Source organism: Oryctolagus cuniculus, chromosome 2, assembly GCF_964237555.1.
Source record: "Oryctolagus cuniculus chromosome 2, mOryCun1.1, whole genome shotgun sequence".
Lineage (NCBI taxonomy): Eukaryota > Metazoa > Chordata > Mammalia > Lagomorpha > Leporidae > Oryctolagus > Oryctolagus cuniculus.
In genome coordinates this window covers 167,990,839-168,012,012 of record NC_091433.1, presented here as the reverse complement: position 1 = coordinate 168,012,012, position 21,174 = coordinate 167,990,839, and positions in this window count along the sequence as shown.

The window sequence follows — 21,174 nt, the reverse complement described above, 5'->3', positions numbered from 1 at the left end:
TGTGGAAGTACTTGTTGATTTTTTTCCTCTGATGGCTTTCATCATATTCCTCTGTGGCTAAATGGAGTGTCTTCTCCTTCAGTGGATATCCAGAGGTGTGTGCTGGGTGGTAACAGGGAGCTTTGGTTGGTGCTTGGGTATGGTACAAGTGTCCAGGGTGATACCCACTTTGGGCATGGGCATGAGTATGATCACATAGGCTAGTGTGATCACTGGCTCATCTCTCTGCCAAGGTGACTAATGCCCAGGGCAAACTCATGGTGTCTACTCATCCCACCCACATATTTGTAAGAAACACACAAAGGATGTCTGTGGTCCTCAGGGTGAGCAAAGAACCCTCTGAATTGACCCACCCCAGGCACCAGGCACTCGGTGAACTCTGAGCCTTTGAAGCCAGACAGAGTGATTGTCCAGAGACACAGCTATACTCAACACCCTATAATACAGTCCCCATAGTCATGCAGGGCTGTCATAGTCACAGGGAGCAGGGGATCCATCTAAGCCCCATGAGGGTGCTCTATCCACAGAGAGATCTGAGGTGTTCCCTGGAGCCAGCTGCCTGTCAGTGTTCCACCTTGGCAGTTTGCATACAGGCACCAGTGATGTAGAGGGGAGGGTAAAATTTCACAGATATTCTCTTCTTAATAGCCACTATAGTATTAAGCTTTATGATACAATTCAAGCTATGACAAGCTCTTTAAGGTGTATGTTAAGCTAAATTTCAATATAAAATATGTGTCAAGTATATTATTCCATCAATTCTAATAATAGTTCATGGGACTGTTTATGTAAAAGAGATTATCTATGTTCCCAGGTATATCATAATAGAAATAAATACATTAATAATGCATAGATCTTTAAATAGGAGGAAAAGGGTTACAATAATACTTATAATACCTTTTAAAGAAGATTCTGTTCAGCTAATTTTGTGTACTTCTGTTATCTTCTTTAATTCTCACAGTTTTTTTTTACTTATTTTTATTGTTACAAATGGCAATCGAGAAAAGTCATCAAAATTTCTACCATCATCTCACCTATGTAGTAATGGAGTCATATCAGTTTAACTTCAAAATCTGTGTTATTGAGGCCACTAGTGCTGCGGTATAGCAGGTAAAGCCACCATCTGCAGGGCTGTCATCCCATATGGGCAGTGCTTTGAGTCCTGGCCGCTCCAATTCTGATCCAGCTCTCCACTATGGCCTGGGAAAACAGTAGATGATGGCCCAAGTGCTTGGGCCTCTGCACCCACAAAAGAGACATGGAAGAAGCTTCTGGCTCCTGGCTTCAGATCTGCCCAGCTCTGGCTGTTGTGGCTACTTGGGGAGTGAACCAGCAGATGGAAGCCTTCCCTCTCTTTCTCTCTGCTTCCGCTTCTCTGTAACTCTTTCAAATAAATAAGCAAATCTTTTTCTTTAAAAAATCTATGTTTAACCTCTTGCCTATTAACCTCATCAAAGGGAAGCTTTTCAGTCCTGAATTCACATTTCCACTGCTGCAGCTTACAGCTGAAATTCTGGTAAAGACTCAGGGACAGAGGGAGAGCAAATCCATATCACATTTCTGCCTTTTTCTTGTTAAGAATTGTTTGTTTATTTGAAAGTCAGAGTTACAAAGAGAGAGGCAGAGATAGAGAGAGATCTTCTATCTGCTGGTTCAGTCCCCACATGCCCACAATGGCCAAGCCTGGGCCAGGCTGAAGCCAGGAGCCTGAAGCTTCTTCCAGGTGTCCCACATGGATGCCAGGGACCCAGACATTTGGGACATTTTTTGCTGCTTTTTCTAGGTCTTTACAGGGAGCTAGATTGGAAATAGAGCAGCCAGGACTTGGACAAGTGCCCAAGTGGTGTGCTGGCATTGCAGGTGGTAGCTTTACATGTTAGGCAATAGTATAGCCCCTCATTGGCCTTTATTATTATAGGAGAACAAATATAAATGGTACACTGTACATTAATAATAGCAATTTTGTTTTGTAAGGACAAATACAGTGTAATTTTTTTTCTGAATATATATGTTACTTTTATTTATCCTGTTTCCTTTTATTAAAGAAGAATTTTAGATTAAAATATTTCAGCAACTAAAAGATATCATAAAGACACATAGAAATAGCCATCTTTATAATATTCAAATTGGCTAAAAAAGTATTTCTTTAATAAAACTTTGTGCCTTTGATCAGTCAATTAAAAAGCTATGTGGCCCAGTAGGAATCCCTTGAGGTTAGCAGCTGTTTCATCTGAGTTTTACCTCTGATGTGGGTATTGATTAGTTGTATCAACTTGGTTAAGTCGTTCAGTCAGTTAACTTTAGGATATTCATGTGTAGAATAGTGATAATTAAATAGTATCTATGTCATTTCCTTGTGCTGAAGATCAAATAAGATTAGATTTAAAGCATGTTAGTAAGTGGATGATGGTTAATTTGTTTTTGTTTTAATATACTATGCAACTAAAATTAAATTTATTCCATTTAAAGGAGATAATCATGGCTCCATTGATGAAAAGCATTGTAAGGTTATATTCTTTTAAATGGGAATTTTTGCATATCTTTCAAAATTAATATTGGTAGGAAAATGTGGCATAGTTTCTCTTGGAAAAATGATTCCCTTACACATGTTTTTATTCTGTAAGGAGAATGTGGAATCAAATTCATACAGACTTCTTTAATTAGCTTAATCTTTCTCTTTTACTCCATGTACTGGATACTTTTGGAAAGGACAAGGTCATGATACAACTCAGGAGCCACCAAGCACATGCAGTTTATTTAGTAAGAAACTCTCGGAAAACCAATCTATGATGAGCTGTTTTTTTCCCTGGTATGTCAGAAAGTACATCCAGGATTTGCCTTATAGCTCTGTCCTTCTTCCCATTTCTTTCATATGTATTAGAATTTCCTTTTTCTATTCTAAGGTCAAGTGTTGGAAAGTTGAGTAAGAGTCTTGCAAGGAAAACTTTGACAAAACGACCAGATATTTTTCTGAAATGAAAAGATTAGTGTTACTATTTTATAACTTATATATAACTTAAGTCTGAAATGAATATTAATTGTAATGTATATGTTTCTACATTTTTAGTATAACACCTAGTAGATGCTTAACAAATACTGCTGTATAAATAAATTAATGAATTTCAATTGCAAAATTAAACATTATGTCAACTATTTCTTACCACTTTCAACTAGATAATAATGGGCTCATACTGATTTCAACTCAGAATGAGGAAATGATAGTAATTTCCTAAGGGAAGCAAATATCAAGGCAAATGAAAAAGCTCATAAGAAGTGTAGCCTTTTGATTTGACATTAATGGAGATTAGTTAAAAATAAAACACCTGCTTGGTTATAATAAACCAAAAAAATCAACATCTCTCTTTCCCTTGCCATTCTGTCACTCTAGTCTTATCTTTTAATTAAAACCTGAACTTTAAAATAAATGTGTATGGCTTTCTAGTTTATTAAATGGATTATCAATGGAGAGCTTCTAGATTCAGCAATTGGTATGCTGTAGAATGTTTTTGAAAATAAATGGCCACATCAAAGGCTTGGATTTTATTGAAGTCTCAGTTTATAGTTCTCTTGTTAGGAAAGAGCAAAAGAAGAGTTTGAAGAATTGAAGTGGTTTGCTTTTAGATTCTTTTATAATATGCTTAAATGCTCATAATAGCTTTATTTAAGGAATTGCTACCTTTTATTAAATGTGCGAATTTTGCCAAGAAATCTAAATGTCAACATGGTTTATATAATACTGGTCAACTTGAAGTTTCTGAACTTGTTAACTTCTGAATATGGTGCCCATTTTTTGTGCTTTGCTTAGAAATCATAATCAAATGCACTGAATAGTTTCTAATTAATTACATATTTGAGTTAGCCATGATTAGTGACTACTATGGTGCTATTATTTTATCATTAGCCAGTGGCATGGCATTTTCAATAATAAAATCAAAAGTGATGGTTTTCTTTGTAAGCACATCAATACCACACAAAGACACAATTTTTGATGAAGTTATAGCATATTTAAACAACACTGGGTTTTCATCCTGGTTCTAACACTTTGCCTATTTTATATTTTGTTACTCTGCTTTTATTTATGAAAAAGAGTGATAATATTTGACCTCATTTAATCTAATATGTATATGGAAAGACAGAAAAGATAGAAATGTACCAGAAAATTAAAACTATTGAGGAAAACTATTGAATTTTCATCTTTCAGAAACCAGATTTTCAGATCAGAAGAGTTAATAGTTTCAATAATGTGTTTACCTTTGTTACTATTATTACCACTGTTTCTATCAGTTTAACCTATTAAACCCAGTCTGTGCCTGCTCATTTGTGTACATGTTCAGACCTAAGTGATAGTGCTATATTTAGGTCTTCAATTGTTCATTATCCTGTTTCTATCCACTAGGTGGGACAAAAGGAAGGAATAGAGAAAAAAATTAAAAGTTAATTTTAGGAACATAGATCTTTAATCATATAATAGATAGTGTCATGGGTGGGGAGTGGTGATGCTCATTTAAAAATCAAATAATTAATTAATATAAAAATGATAGAAGAAAAATATAAGTTAGTTTTATTTCCTGGCCTAAATCCACAAGATAAGCTTAAATGTGGATGAGTGCTTTTATCTAGGATATGGATTTTAAAACATGGTATAATTATGTAGCAATATTGATCTGGTTGGATGAAAGTTCACATGGAAAGAGACTTTCTACTATTACTGTAAAATTAACTTCTTAGACTGTCTAATAGCTATTTTATCATGTTGAGTTAAGGTAGATGTCATATCAACATTGCGGTATTAAAAGTACTTCTTACTAAAGATAGTCAACAATTTATGGTTTGAAAATATAAAGGGCCCCTAAGCCCCACAAGGAGCATGTGTAACACTAAGCCCATTAAGATGCCCATCGAAAATGCTGTCATAGTACTAGAATGTTTTGTGTTTGTTCACTAAACTGTTTACTTCTCTGTAACCTCATTAGGCTGATAATTCTTTAATATCTCATGTCTCATTCACTGTTGAATCCCTGATAACTATTGTATAATAATCCTGTATTACTTTTATCCTGAAGTGTGTGATATTTTTTGGAGGAAAAAATCAAATTGATAAGTTTAATTCTTTCAAAATAGGAATGGGCAAACAAGAAGAATTAAAATTAATATGGAATACTCAAAGAATTAGAACTGCCCAAATGTATTTTTTAGTGAGTTGAATTTTAGCTCATTTTAAATATGAGATTATAACCACTAGACAAATTCATATATCAAACAGAATACTCCCAAAAGTAAAGTCAGTCTCTCAATAATAATATTCAACCAGAGTCTGGGTAAATACTGTTGAGGATTATCTCTATAGCCCTGGCAGTGGCTTGGCTTTGCCAGTGGCTTGGCTGCAGTCTGGTCTCACCTTACTTTTCAAAGCCATTGATGAGGCTCTCAGCTGCTGTGGTCCTGTGTTGTTTCTGTGCACATGCTGTAACTTCCCTAAATTTTCCAATGCAATTTTCTCCCCAACTCTTCCCTGAGATTTCAATTTCTCCACTTTTTTTTTTTTAAACTATTTTCCCCTAGACTAGAGCAATAAGCTTCTTACCTATTCTGCCATTTTGGAATCCTCTCTATAAGTCTTTACCGTTTCCATCTCGATTAAGAAAGTGGCTATTTTCTAAAATAATAACAGAGTTAAGCATTATCAAAAAGAAATAATCACTGTTCTCATTCAAAGATTAACCACTGGATGAACTGGCTCATGGCTACAAAAGTTCTTGCTAGGAATGATCACTTCCAGATTTTGGTCTGTTTCTCTAACTTCAAAGAAGATAGAGATCTGCCTCCAGCACATCCCAGCTTATCTTGTGCTCACCAATTTCCCAATATGCTTCTAAAGAGTGGCACACTTTCCTTTTAGGTCCTTTTCTTGTCCTGTGCTCATATCATATCTCTTTTTCTCTCACAGTATAATTAAAATGAAAAAAACAGAGTTTGCATTGCCAGCCAGTAGGCCAATCTCACTGTATGTACCCTAAATATCTTAACTGTTTTTAAAACAAGCTGGTGCATGTTCCAAATGCTGACAGCAAAGGTAATGGTTTTTCTACCTAGGCAACACAATGGTTTTCTTCTATGGGTTTTTAGATTTGCCACACTGAAAACTGTGGTCACTTCTTTCACAATAATAGCTTAATGTGCATAATTTATTGTGAGACAGCTGAAATAGCTGTGTAGTTTGGGACAGGGTGTTATCTCTCAGGGCTAGAGCACGATTGACATTTTGGCAAGAGATAGATAGCTATCCATTTACTGCCACTTGATTGGAATAATAAAGACGTTTATTTGTTTGCCAGGAATTTTTTGGCTGTGAAGGCTAGAGAATGTGTTCTCTGTTCCTGCAGTGATGCTCATTGTTAGGTCCATGTATTTGTTTCTTTCTGTAGTGCTTTCTCTCAACCCTTTACTTAATCCACAAGCTCCAGTGAACTTCAGGGAAGCCATTGAGTCCTCCTACCTGGATCCAGAATTTTAGATCATTTGTTTCCTATGTGATGGGAAGCATTCAAGTAGGAGAATTCAGCTGCCTGATACTGATTTGTGGGCATGGGGCTTCTGCTTCAGTAGTTCTTCAGAAGCCTGTCTACCTCTACTATGGAGACACTTGCAGAACTACTGCAGCCCCCATGAAAACAATCCAGGATTGTCTGCTCTTCTACTCAGCGAAGGAAGCTGAATTCAGTAATTTGCTGCTATACCTAAAGTGAGGGGCAAATTATCCAGCTTCTGCGTGAGAGTTGAGTATATTGGAAGACATAAATATTGCTGTAGTTTAGTGCAAGGGTTGAGAGTGTGCTTTGTAATCAGTTTGGGCTTGAGTTTCTGTTACGGCTCTTATTAGCTATACAACTTGAAGGGATTTAATAAACACTCTCAAGAATAGAATTATAAGTAGTATCAGCCTCAAAAGATTGTTATGAATATTAAATGTGATAATGTCTAAAATGCATTTAGAAAAGTACTTATTTTATCATAATTTTGACACATTACTACTATTGTTACATTACTACTACTCATTAATATTATAGTGTGAAATAATTCAGTCTATTACAGTTAGCCAGAATAGACAGGTTTAAAGAGATAAGGATGCAGGAAGAGAGTCATCCACCTCACCTGTGAAATGCCCTCAGTTAGATTTCTGATGAAATGGTTTCCATTAACAAATTTACTTTTTAATCATCTGGTAACTGAATATGGGCACAACTGTTTGAACACTTAAATGACAGTCTTACCAGGGACAGAATATGAATTTAGGAAGTTTTATCATTTTCTTAATTTTTGTTATTTTATTCATAGCTTTGTTTTTGATCTCCTGCCTTAGCTCAAGGGTTGAGTGCAGAGGCAGCTGGAAAGAAAAACTCCACTCCAATAAGTACTTATTCACTCTCATTTTATATCATCCTCAATATGTTGGGGGATGCAGGGAAAATAAAATTGCCGATTGCATTTTGCCAAATATATGTCATTTCAGATCATAATTTTGGCTTTTTTTGCCATCATTTTGCTGTATCTAAAAAATAGACAAATTATCCATGAAAAAAGCCACTCAGTGGACCTGTCTTAGATTTTGGAGCAAACCCAGATTTCAAAACTTCACTGAGTTTCCACTTTCAATTATGGATTTTTCTGTGTCACTTATATTGAAATGTGTCTGCCAATGGAGACATTAGGGAGTTGGAAGAAGTGGCATTTCCTCTAGGGAGTATTCCTTCTACAGGAACACAGTTACATCCTGGAAAGAACTCTACTTGTCTTACTGTATGATAATAACCTATTTAGAATCGTAACTAAAAACTGCCTTCATGTATCTGTGCTCAGGCTTTGTCTGGCATAAATATAGCTTATCTTCCTGAAGTCCCTTATTGAAATTGGGAAAAATAAATCTAAACAAAATAAATATGTTTTTACTAAGTCTTGAGAACATTTAATTCATATTATTGGGAGGAAACAATGGCGAAAATAAGCATAGAACTTAGAATAAGAGGCAGTATATCTTTTAATAATGTAGTAGGTCATGAAATTTAGTGATAATTGAAAATAGTAGGCCTCTTAAAATTAATAGTCTCAAGTGAATGTTAGAGAAAGTTTACTACTGTTGCAAATATAGAGGCAAGTAGTGGGGGAATGGATGGAGAGTATTTTCACTGAGGTTAAATGTGTTGATAATAAAGCAATTTGTTGATGTGTGAAAAATAATATTCTAATTTACAAAATGAGAACTAAGAGAAAATAATTGTGGAGATGTTAAGTAAGTATGTAAGTAGAATTTCAATATAAGCCCCCCATTTAATCTGCTTAGGAGTACAGCTAAGGTAAATCAAGGAAAGTTTAAGATTCTGTTTCCTGGATTGGAATAATGTTAGCCACTTTGTCAGTTCAGTCTTCTTGTGCATGTTCAGTTCACCCTTTCTCTGTTTTAGGTGTAGATATTTATGATCATGAATTCTGTGCAATGTCTGATCTTCCCCTATCCTCCCTCCTTCATATTAAGTTACAGCTGGGGGAGATGTGCATCAACACAAATGGCATAGGAAGGATTTCAAACTTCTGTTACATTCAGTTTCTGCTAAGAAGTCAAGGACAACTGTAGGCACAGGGACAGACAGTAAAATTCTTTCTCTGGGCAGGCTAGATGATCAATTGACAGAGAAAGAAAAAAAGTGGTAAAGCCAAGTTGGAAAAACAGTCTCTACCAAACTCATCAGTTGACTCACAAAAGTTAAAATGGAATCCAAGAAGAAAAATTAGCTGTTTGCTATAAAAAGGCAATTTGATGCCAACACAAATATGCAACATATGAAATAAGAATGTGTTATTTTTCTAAGCAAAACAAATTTCAGAACAAATATCTTGAAGATCACATTCCTACAAAGAAAATCTGGAGGTACTTCTGGGCACAGGTCCTGAAAGGAGGCTCTGGGAGCTTCTTTCTCATAAGAACTAGATAGGAGTCAATTTCCATATGACTCTGAGAATTCAGTGATATCTTTTTCAACTCAGTTGTGTCCCTTGCAGGGGGCTTTCTTTAGTAATGCTCACCTTGAACCTAGGTCAGCAACCTCACCCCAAGTTTTTTTTTTAGGTATCAGGTTTCAGGAGATTTTCTTGCTAACTCTTTACTAGCCTTCCCTATAGTTATCTTTCACACATGTAAAATATGTCCAAGGACTTTCACTGATGTCTTATTTTAATAGAATGCAAAGAATGGTCCTAAATGTCCAGTTTTATGAAGCTATGAACTATATTGCAAAAGAAGATATCAATGCCAGTCACTAATCTATATTCTATAACTCCTCTGTAGACTATCTGTCAGTGAAGATGGCCAAAGAAAACCACTGATAGACTTTCAGTGTTTTAATACACATTTGTTAATATCAGCAAAAATTTAGTGTGACTCAACACTCACATGCATGACTTAAGTCTGACATTTGAATCATTGCACTTCCAGACATGTCTGTTTGAAAGCTGTGTATATATTTTTGAATCCTCCCTCTTTTTTATCATTTACTTACAGAAGTTCCTTATATTTTATTTTCCTTTGATATCTTTTAAATATTTTAAGACATTTATTTTGTGCAGAAAATTTTAATACATGAATAATGAAAGTTATTGACACTTTTTTTTTTTTTTTTTTTGACAGGCAGAGTGGACAGTGAGAGAGAGAGACAGAGAGAAAGGTCTTCCTTTGCCGTTGGTTCACCCTCCAATGGCTGCTGCGGCCGGCGCACCGCGCTGATCCGATGGCAGGAGCCAGGAGCCAGGTGCTTTTCCTGGTCTCCCATGGGGTGCAGGGCCCAAGCACCTGGGCCATCCTCCACTGCACTCCCTGGCCACAGCAGAGAGCTGGCCTGGAAGAGGGGCAACCGGGACAGAATCCGGCGCCCCGACCGGGACTAGAACCCGGTGTGCCGGCGCGGCAAGGCGGAGGATTAGCCTAGTGAGCCGCGGCGCCGGCCATATTGACACTTTTTTGAAGGTAGGTTATTGACTTTTGTATACTGCTAACATCAAGTGGATTTTCAAAAATAGATTTATTTGAAAGGTAGAGTTTACAGAGAGAGAGTGGGAAAGAGAGAGAGATCAATCTTCCATCCATTTGTTTACTCCCCCAGTGGCCACAGCAGCCGAAACTGGTCCAGACTGAAGTCAAGAGCCAGAAACTCCATTTGGGTCTCCCGCTTGGGTTCAGGGACTTGACGGCTTGGGCCATCTTCTGCTGCCTTCTCAGGCACATTAGCAGGGAGCTGGATTGTGAGTGGAGCAACTGGACTCCACATCCCATAAAGGATGCCAGCACCACAGATGGTGACTTCACCTGCTGTGCCACAGCAGTGGCCAAGCTGATTTTCCTGCAGCTTTCTGTATTTCCTTGTTATCTACAAATAGCACTCAACCCTTGCCCCTTTATTCAAGGAACTCAAATATCTGGCTCTGGTCTAATAGTTAGGGTGCTCTTCAGAGAGTTATTTGGACTGCCTATAACTAAAAATGAGTAACTTTAATTTTCAAAGTTGGTCATATGTTTGGTGGTCTATACCAATCACATGCAACAAACAACTTTTGAGTGAGAAAATTCTGTTTATATATGTAATTTATTCGACTTTTAAAAAATTTTCAATTCAGGGTAAATGGTAATCATATTTACTCATTTAAGAATTAACTAATTTTGATGAAGTAATGGGATAAAAAATTCACTAAACTTTTAGTTATAAATGAAGTATATCAAACATACTTCATAATTAAATAGATTGCTAGTTATGAAATGCTTACACATGAAAGCAAACCAATGGAAATTTTTTTACTGATTTGGAGTGGGTTATATTAGACATTTAATGTCATACAGAATAACTTTTAGATAATTTGCATACGAGTTTTTTAAAGATTTATTTATTTATTTGAGAGGCAGAGCTACAGAGAGAGAGAGAGGGAGAGATATATAGAGATGTCTTCCATCCAATTGTTCACTCCCCAAATGGCTGCAGTGGCTGGAGCTGGACTGATCCGATGCCAGGAACCAGGAGCTTCCTCCAGGACTCCCATCTGGGTGCAGGGGCCCAAGCAGGTGCCGTCCTACTCTACTCTCCCAGGCCATCAGCAGAGAGCCGGATCAGAAGTGGAGCCTCTGGCTCTCAAACCCTCACCCATATAACTTACTATGCCACAGCGCCAGCCCCATATACTTTTCTATAAATAATTAAATTTATCAAGTTCTCTTTTTACAGTAGAGAAGAAACCTTGCCAAATCCAACAACATATTTTTTTTAAAGATTTATTTTATTTATTTGAAGGACAGTGTTACAGAGAGTGAGAGAGGTCTTCCAGCTGCTGGTTCACTCCCCAGATGGCTGCAGCAGCTGGAGTTGCACCAGTCTGAAGCCAGGAGCCAGGAGCTTCTTCCAGGTCTCCCACATGGGTGCAGGTACCCAAGGATTCGGGCCATCTTCCACTGCTTTCCCAGGCCACAGCAGAGAGCTGGACTGGAAGAGAAGCAACCAGGACTAGAACCGGTGCCCATATGGGATGCCGGCGCTTCAGGCCAGGGCGTTAACCCACTGCACCACAGAGCCGGCCCCCAACAGCATATTAAAAGGAATATACACAGGGAACAAGTGGTAAATACCCAGGAATGCAAGACTGGTTTAACATGAAAGTTAATTAATATGAAACACACACTTAAAGAATAAAGGATAAGAATAACCTACATCACATATTCATCTGAACTCACAGTGGAAAAAAAAAAAACTGTGACAAAATTTAACAACTTTTCTTGGTATAAAAGAAAATATAACAACTTTTTTGGTGTAAAATAAAACAATAAAATAAAAATATAAAGGAACCCTCTTAACATGATAAAGTATAACTATGAAAAGTCTATAACTAATATTGTAGTTAATGATGTACTGCTGAATGCTTTGACCCTAAGAACAAGAATACAATAAGGATTTCTGCTGTTACTACTTTAAAATATTATTTTCATTTTATTTAAAAGGCAGAGAGATATGAAGTCATTAACCCACTGCCCACTTCTTACAACTACCAGGGCTGGTCTGGGCTGAAGCCAGGAGACCAGAACTCAATATGGGTTTCCCAAGAGGTTGTTGTAAAGGAAGTATTCGAATCATCATCTCCTGCCTCCCAAGGTGTAAGAAGCAGAGTAGCTAGGCATTTTGATATGGGATATGTGTCTCCCAAGTGAGACTTGCACCTCTCTGCCAAATGCCTGCTGCTGCCATTGCTGCTTCTGTTCAGCATTGCCCTAGAAGTTTCAACTAAAGAAATTGGAGAGGCGAATATCTGAAATATATTCATACTGGAAAAGAACAGATAAATTGTTTATATTTTCAGATAACATTTATATTTAAATCTTGAGGAATCAATGTTCACACAATTATTATTGTTAATAATGAGTTCAGCAATATGGCAACACCAAAGATGTTGAATAGATATCTCTTTGAAGAATATAAGCCAATTGCCATTAAGTGCATGAAATGATGCTTCACATCCCTGGGTTATTTTAAGGAAATACAGTTAAAAACCATGATGAAAAACAACTGTATTCCTTGTGAGAAAAGTAAAAAAGACAATGGTAAGTGCTGATGAGATTGTGAACCAGTTGGAATGCATATATATTACTAGCAAGATTGTAAAATGGTGCAGCCACTTTTTAAAAGGATTTGTTTTTCCTTCAGAAAGTTATACATAGGGTCAGCATATATTTCTGCTGTTGCAAGCAGAGATATGCATACAAGAGAATCTTTATCAATATTGCAGCATTGTGGCACAGCATCAGGTCCTTGCTGATCTACTTCTGATCCACCTCTCTTTTAATGGCCTTGGATGCAGCAGAAAATGTCTCAAGCCCTTGGGCCATTTCCATTCACGTAAGAAACCTGGATGGAGTTCCATGATCATGGTTTTGGCTGAACCCAGCCTTGCTGTTGTGGACATGTGCGTAGTGAACCAGTGAATGATGATCTCTGTCTCTCCCTGTCTGTATCTCCATTTGTCTCTCTGTGTTTTTGAAATAAATAAATGAATTTTTAAAAGAAATCTGTGGCCCTTGTCTCTACTGTTGTGCAACTGTTTTTTTCTTCTTAATGTTTGTTGAATCCTTTATTTAGTGGAGTGTTAATCTTATTATAAAATATGAAACAAATGAAATTTGTTCACTTTATATAAATTAAAATTGTTAAAAAAGGAAAAAAAAATATTCCAACAGAAAAAAAACAAAAACAAAAACCTGTAGGGCTGGCACTGCTGTGGCATAGCAGATTAAGCCACTGCCTGCATCATCTGCATCCCATATGTGCACTGGTTAGAGACCTGGCTCCTCCACTTCCAATCCAGCTCCCTGCTGATGTGCTGGGGAAGCAGCAGAAGATGCTCCAAGTGCTGGGGCCCCTGCACCCACATGGGAGACCCAGAGGAAGCGCCTGGTGTGGGTCTGCCCTAAGTTCCTGCCATTGTGGTCATTTGGAGAATTAACCAACAGATGGATGATATTCTCTCTCTCTCTCTTTCTCTCTTTCTCTTTCCCTCACTCTTCCCCTCTCTTTCTCTGTAGCTCTGCCTTTCAAATAATAAGAAAGTGAATCTTTAAAAAAATCTGCATGCATATGTGTATGGTAACAATATTCATGGTGCTTAAAAATTAGAAACAATCCAACTATCCACTGATGAATGGATAAATACAGTGTAAGATGTACATAAAATAAAATATGTGTGAATTTTAGAGTATGTAAATGTATCTAAATAAAGCTATTCCAAACTTACTGTTTTAAAAATGCAGCTCAACTTTTGGAAAATGAAGTATAACATCATTTTTTCTGATCTTAAATTTGTTCATTCATATTTCAGTCATTGATTTGACACCTAAGTGCACTCGGTACTCTATGGATAAGATGGAAGTATAAAAGACCTTTCTACGTGGGAGCTCAAAGTCATGCATAAAGTTAAGCATGTTAAAAAATGCCAAAAAATATACTACATAGTAACAGATGCTTACAAAGCTACCTGGTAGAAAGGAAGAGGAAGATTTGAAAGATGGAGAACTATCAGACAGGCTTTATAGAAAAATTGACTTAAGATTTTAAAAGATGCAAAGCAGTTCACAACGGGAAACCAAAGGATTTTTTCAAGACAATGAATCAGTCTCAGCAAGACTGCATTACAAAAATATGTGGCTTGTTTGGGGACAAAGAGGATATGAGATCTTCTATGGCCCTCTCTGACTTTATTTGTCATTATAGAAGATGGCCTTTGTATGTTCTAGTACCATAATGAAGCTGCTATATTTAACCAGACTGTAGAGCACCTCAGCTATTTGGAAGGAAAAAGATGATTGAAAATTATAAATTGTTTTTGAAATAAGTAGGTTAGTTTTTCTTCTAGTGAAGAAAATGCTCATAGAAAACGCTCAAAGTTGAAGCACTGGTATTTTTTTCAACTACTTTGAAAATATAAATGAGAATAGATGAGTAAGTTTTGTGGAAAGCCCAATAGACCATAATCTAATTGAACACATGCCTACAAGTTCTATACCTTGGATTGCAACCTATTGTCAGAAAAAATTCAGAGAGGGTGGTCTGTTGTTGAATTGCATACAAGCAAAGGGAATTTTTATACTTTATTTCAGTCAATTCCAATTTTAATTAAACTAAATGTTGTAAAGGCACTGAACTATATCCTACCTCAATCTGTATATTGGGACTTTTCTTTGGGGTGCAGCATATAATGGCCAGAAAAAAAGGAGTCAATGCTATCCATTTACTCATAATTTCAAATAATTTTGTTCTGAATCAAGTTCTATATCCCTTTTACTCATTGCTGTTGGTTGTTAGTGGAGTGGCAAACTATATAACTATATTCATGTTGCCATTTATGTTTTTTAAACCAAGAGCAAATAGGTGTTCATGTTGAATTTTAAGCTTTCTAAGGATGTCTACTAATGAAAATATTGATAAGCTATGTCCTCTTTATTCTTCAATATAATTTTGATTAAAATGTTGAAGGATAAAATTACATATAGTGACATGCACAGATCTTAAGTACTACAATTAAAGAGTTTTGATAATTGAATAATGTGCATGAAAGCTATTGGCCTACAGTTTCTTTCATTTGCAAATGATTTTTTTCTGGTATTAACAGAGAAATGTTGGTCTCCTTAAAGACTTAAAATATGTTCCTGCACTATGTTATGAAAAAGTTTGAGTAGAGTAAAATTTCTTTCTACTATGTATAGCTATGTTCTTCAGTGATATGATTGGGGCCTAGAGTTCTCCAAATGGCAGTTATTTATGAGTGTTATCAATTATATTACCAATAATAAATGAGTGAACTTTGATAGTTTGAATCTTTCAAGGAATCTACTTCATGCAAGTTAACATATTTGCTGGAATAAGCACAGTTATGATTATCTCTTGTTATCCTTTTAATGCTTGTATAATATATAATTGTGCCTTGTCTCTCATTACTGTTACTAATTTATTTTCTCTTATTTACATAATCATTGAAATGATACAGTAAGTTACCATCTTATTAGTTGTCTCCTTTCATCCAATGTATACTTTGTAAAAATTTTCCACTCATTTTGGTCTTAGTTGAATTAATTAGAAATTATATGACCTTGTCATATATTTATGATACCTTATAATTTCCAGGTTTTTTTTTAATTTTATTTGAGACATTAGGATTTACATAACATATCTTTATTTTGAACTTATCACAGCCCACACTCAAATATGATTATTTATCTTCATATGTAATGTACAAACTGTACATTATTCTCCTCCATTACTTTTAGGATTATTAGTACTTCTTTTATTTCTACATATTTCACAGACCACAGATTTCCTGGTTACTGTTTTTGCATTAAACAAAATTTTAAAAATGTTACTGACCACTTCTAATATACTCTGTTTTTTTGTGTGTGTGTCATTTTGTTTTTTAGATTTCTGAGTTCCTACCAAAGTTTATTTCTTCCTGCTCTTCTGCCTCCCAAGGTATGCGTTAGTAGGCAATCAGAATTAGAAGCATATCTGGGACTCATAGCCATGTACTCAGATATGGAATAAGGCATGCTAAGCAGTGTCTTGCCCATTAAACCAAAGGGGCCACCCATGGCCTTTTTTTTTTTTTTTTAAACACGGGAGGCATTCTTTATTTTTTTTCCAAAAAAACCTTTTATTGCCGGACGCTCGCCCGCGAGAGTCCAGCATAGTAAAGACACGATCGCTGCTTACTCGGTTCTCATGGAACTTCATTCATCCAGATGCAAGGCAAAAGAAAAGAAGCCAAGCCGTCCTCCTCCTACACAATCCTATCCCCATTATATACCCTAGGTTCCCCTAGCAGGACGCTCCCAGCCAATGGCTAGTCTGTTCACATGCAGTTCATGCAGGCACAGTCCAATCAAGTTGAAGGGCACATAGTGCCTCAGGTTGAAAGTTCATCTTGCTCCATCGGGGTTGTTTGTGTCTTCAGGACATCCTGTGGTTAGCACTTCCTTGACTTGTTTTTCTCAGCAGCCAGCACTTCCTTAACTTGTTTTGCACAAGTTGTTACAACAGGCTGTGCAAACAGCAAAGTGAGGAAGTTCCCACAGGTGGCCAGCCTGCGGTTCCCCACATTAAGGAATACAAACTTTATGAATTTCAAAATACAACTTTAGGAATATAGTGATACTTCCCACCACACCTGCTCTCCCACCTGCACTCTCACCCCTCCTCCTCCTCCCTGTCGTATTCCCAGTCCCATTCTCCAATGAGATCCATTTTCACTTTATACACAGAAGACTAATTCCATACTAAGTAAAGAGTTCTACAATTTGGGCCTTTTGTTTTTAAGGCATATTTCTTCTGGCAATATAACTCTTAAGTTGACACTTTTATTTATTATTATTATTTTAATCCATACTTGAATATGTTTCTCTGTTGTGTCCTGAATTACCTTGTTTATGATTAAAAGTCTGCTGTTTTCCTACACCAATGTTTTGAAGTGCTTCCCCTAATTTTCTTCTAGGGATTTCATAGTCTTAGGTCTTAAATTTAGGTCTTTCATCCATCTTGAGTTGATTTTTGCATATGGTAAGAGGTAGGGATTGAATTTCATTCTTCAACATATATGCATCTGGTTTTGATAGCACTATTTATTGAAGATATTATCCTATCTCTAATGTATGATCTGGGCAGTTTTGTCAAAAAGCAGTTGGCTATATATTTGTGGATTAATTTCTAGGCTCTCTATTCTGTTCCATTGATTTGTGTTTTTCTTGATATTTATTTATTTATTTTTGAGAGAGACAGACAGCACAAGCTTCCATCCCCTAGTTCATACCCCAGATGGCCCCAACATCTGGAACTGGGCCAGGTTGAAGCCAGGAGGTTCATCTGGGTTTCGCATGTGGGTGAAAGGGGCCAAACCCTTGATCCATGTTCTGCTGCTTTTCACAGGTCTTTATCAGGGAGCTGGATAGGAAGTTGAGCAGCTGGGACACAAGCTGGAACCCATAAGGGATGCTGATGTTGCAGACAGTGGCTTTACTTGCTATGCCATAATGCTGGCTCCTATATTTTGGTTTAAATGCTAGTACCATAAAGTTTTAATTATTATATACTTTTTATTATGCTTTAAGTCAGGTATTGTGATGCCTCCAGCTTGATTTATTTTTTTCCACAGGATCCCTCTGGTTTCTTCGGGTCTTTTGTGATTCCATATGAATTTTAGGAATTTTTTTCTAATTCTGTAAATAATGTTACTGACATTTTAATGATACTAATTCTTCCAATCCACAAGCAAGGAGTATCTTCATTTTGTGTGTCCTTGATGATTTCTTTTATCAATGCTTTGTAATTTCATTGTGGAGATCTTTTGCTTATTTGGTTAAATTTATTCTTAAATATTTGATATTTTGGTGGCTTATGTGAATGGGATTTCTTTCTTGATTTCTATTTCAGGGAGTTCATCATTAATGTATAAATAAAACTACTTCTTTCATATGTTTATTTTGTGATCTGCAATTTGACCTCTTTGATAAGAACCTCAAAGCCCAGACAACAAAAACAAAACTAAATAAGTAGGATTATAGTAAAGCTCAAAAGCTTCTGTATAGCAACGGAAACAATGAATAGAGTGGAGAAACATCCAGAGGAATGGAAGAAAAACATTTGATGGTATTGGGTCGTAAATTTAGGTATTTGATCCATTTTGAGTTGATTTTAAGTGTAAGGTGTAAGTTAGGGGTCTTGTTCCATACTTATGCATGTAGAGATCCAGTTTCCCCAGCGCCGTTTGTTGAAGAGACAGTCCTTGCTCCAAAGATTGATTTTAGCTCTTTTGTCACAGGTAAGTTGGTTGTAGTTGTGTGGAATCATTTCTGGAGTTTCTGTTCTGTTCAATTCATCTATGCATATGTGTTTTTACCAGTACCAGGCTGTTTTGACTGTAACTGCTCTGTAGTATGTCTTGAAATCATATTGTGATGCCTCTGGCTTTGTTTTTATTGTGTAAGATTGCTTTAGCTATTTGGGGTTTGCTCTGTTCCCATAGGAATCTTATGTTTCCATATGAATTCTAAATCTGAGAAGAATGTCCTTAGTATTTTGATTGGAATCACATTGAATCTGCAAGTTGCTTTTGGTAGTCTGCAACTGTCACCTAGCCTCAGTTAGAATGGCTTTCATACGGAAATCAACAAACAATGCTTTCTGACAATGTTATGGAGAAAAGGGTACCCTAATCCACTGTTGGTAGGAATGTAAACTGATACAGCCACTGTGGAAGACAGTATGGAGATACTTCACAAATTACATTTAAACTTACCATATGACCCAGCCATCCCACTCCTGGGAATTTACTCAAACCAAAAGAAATCAGCATATGAAAGAGTAAGCTGCACATTCATGTTTATTGCAGCTCAATTCACAATAACTAGGATACGGGTCAACCCAGATGTCCATCAACTGAAAACTGGATAAAGAAATTATGGTATATATACAATATGGAATACTACACAGCAATAAAAAATGAAATACTGTCATTTGCAACAAAATGGATGCAACTTGAAACCATTATACTTAGTGAAATAAGCCAGTTCCAAAAAGACAGATACCATATGTTCTCCCTTATCTGTGGTAACTAATAGAGTATCTAGAAGGTAATCGATAGATATGAAATTGACACTTTGAGATGTGATGATTTTGAACAGCCCTTGTCTTGACTGTTGAAGAACAGTGTTTTTTTGTTTTTGTTTTTCTTTCATACTGTTTGTCAAACTCTTAGCATAGCATTAATCTTACGAGTCTGAATAAATTAATCTTACGAGTCTTTGTAAAAAATAAGCATGGGATTAGGAGAGGGAGAAGGAAGAATGGTGGGAGTGTGGTTGGGAGGAAGGGTACAGTGGGAAGAATCAATGTGTTCCTAAATTTGTATATATGAAATGCATGAAGTTTATTTACACAAGTTTCTAGGTTAAAAAATAACAAAAACAAGGCAAAAACAAAAACAAAAAAGAAATAGGCAAAGAAACTCAACAGAGAGTTGTCAAAAGAAGAAATATGTGAGAAAATACTCAATATCAGAAGTCATAAGGGAAATGCAAATGAATACCACAATGTGGTTTCACCTTATCCCTGTCAGAATGGCTATTATCTAAAGGATAGAGTAACAAGTGCTGGTAAGGATGTGGAGAAAGGGGAACTCATACACTGTCAGTATTAATGTTAATTAGTGAAGCCACAGTAGAAAACTATGGAGTTTTCTTTAAAAACTAGAAATAGACTTGCCATATGATGCTGCAAACCTACCACTGGATATATATCGAAAATATATGTGCACATTGTATCAAAAAGGATACCTGCATTACCATCTTTAGAACAGAATTGTTCACAATAGCTAAAATATGGAATCAATCTAGGTGGTCATCATCGGAAGAATGGAGAAATAAAATGTGGTGCATACAATGAAATATTATTCAGCTTTAAAAAATACTGAAATACTTCCATTTGCATAAAAATGATTGCAACTGGGGGAACTTTTGTTGAGTAAAATAACCAAGTCATGGAAAGCAGATACCACATTTGTGATGCCTCTGGCTTTGTTTTTGTTGTGTAAGATTGTGTAAGCTATATTAAAAAGTAATAATAAAAAAAACTGGGGCAGACGCTTTGGTGCAGCAGATTAATGCCCTGGCCTGAAGCGCCGGCATCCCATGTGGGCTTTAGTTCAAGACCCAGCTATTCCACTTCCAATCCAGCTCTCTGCTATGGCCTGGGAAAGCAGTGGAAAATGCCCCAAGTCCTTGGGCTCCTGCACCCACGTGGGAGACCTGGAGGAAGCTCCTGGCTCCTGGCTTCGGTTCGGCACAACTGGCCATTGCAACCAATTGGGGATTGAGCCAGCGAATGAATGAATGAATGAATAAATAAATAAATCTTTTTAAAAAAGCAAAAACTAAAAAGAAAGAAATGCCTAAATGTATCATTTTTGCTGGGAACATAAGGCTTTGTAAACATTGTTTCAAATCTTTGTCGAACAAATTGTTAAGAATGATATGGGTCTGGCATTTTGGTGCAGTGTGTTAAGCCTCTGCCTTCGATGCCGACACCCCATATGGGCAATGGTTTGAAACCCTGCTTCTTCATTTCCTATGCAGCTCCTACTAAATGCACTTGGGAAATCTGCAGAAGGCTCAAGTCCATGGGCCCCTACACCCATGTGGGAGATCCAGATGAAGCTCCTAGCTTCTGGCACAGCTCTGGCTGTTGCAGCCATTTGGAGAGCAAACCAGCAGATGGAAGAATCTGCCTCCCTCCTTCCCTCCCTCTCTTCCTCCCTCTCCCCTTCTGTCTGACTTTCCCTTAAACTCTGCCTTTGAAATAAATAAATCTTTTAAATAAAAAAAGAAATATGTAGTACCATAGTTTTAATGATCTGTGACTATTTTATAATCTGTTGGATCTGAGTGAAATTTACATATTTTCATTATTGTTCATAGTTCTTGCCTATATTCCTGCTGAACTGTGGTCGTGTAACTATTCATTTGTTGAACTCTATTTAATGGAACATTAACCTTTGACTATAATGTGAGTTGAACATATATTTTCTCAAAGATAAAAAGTAAACATAAAGAAGTCT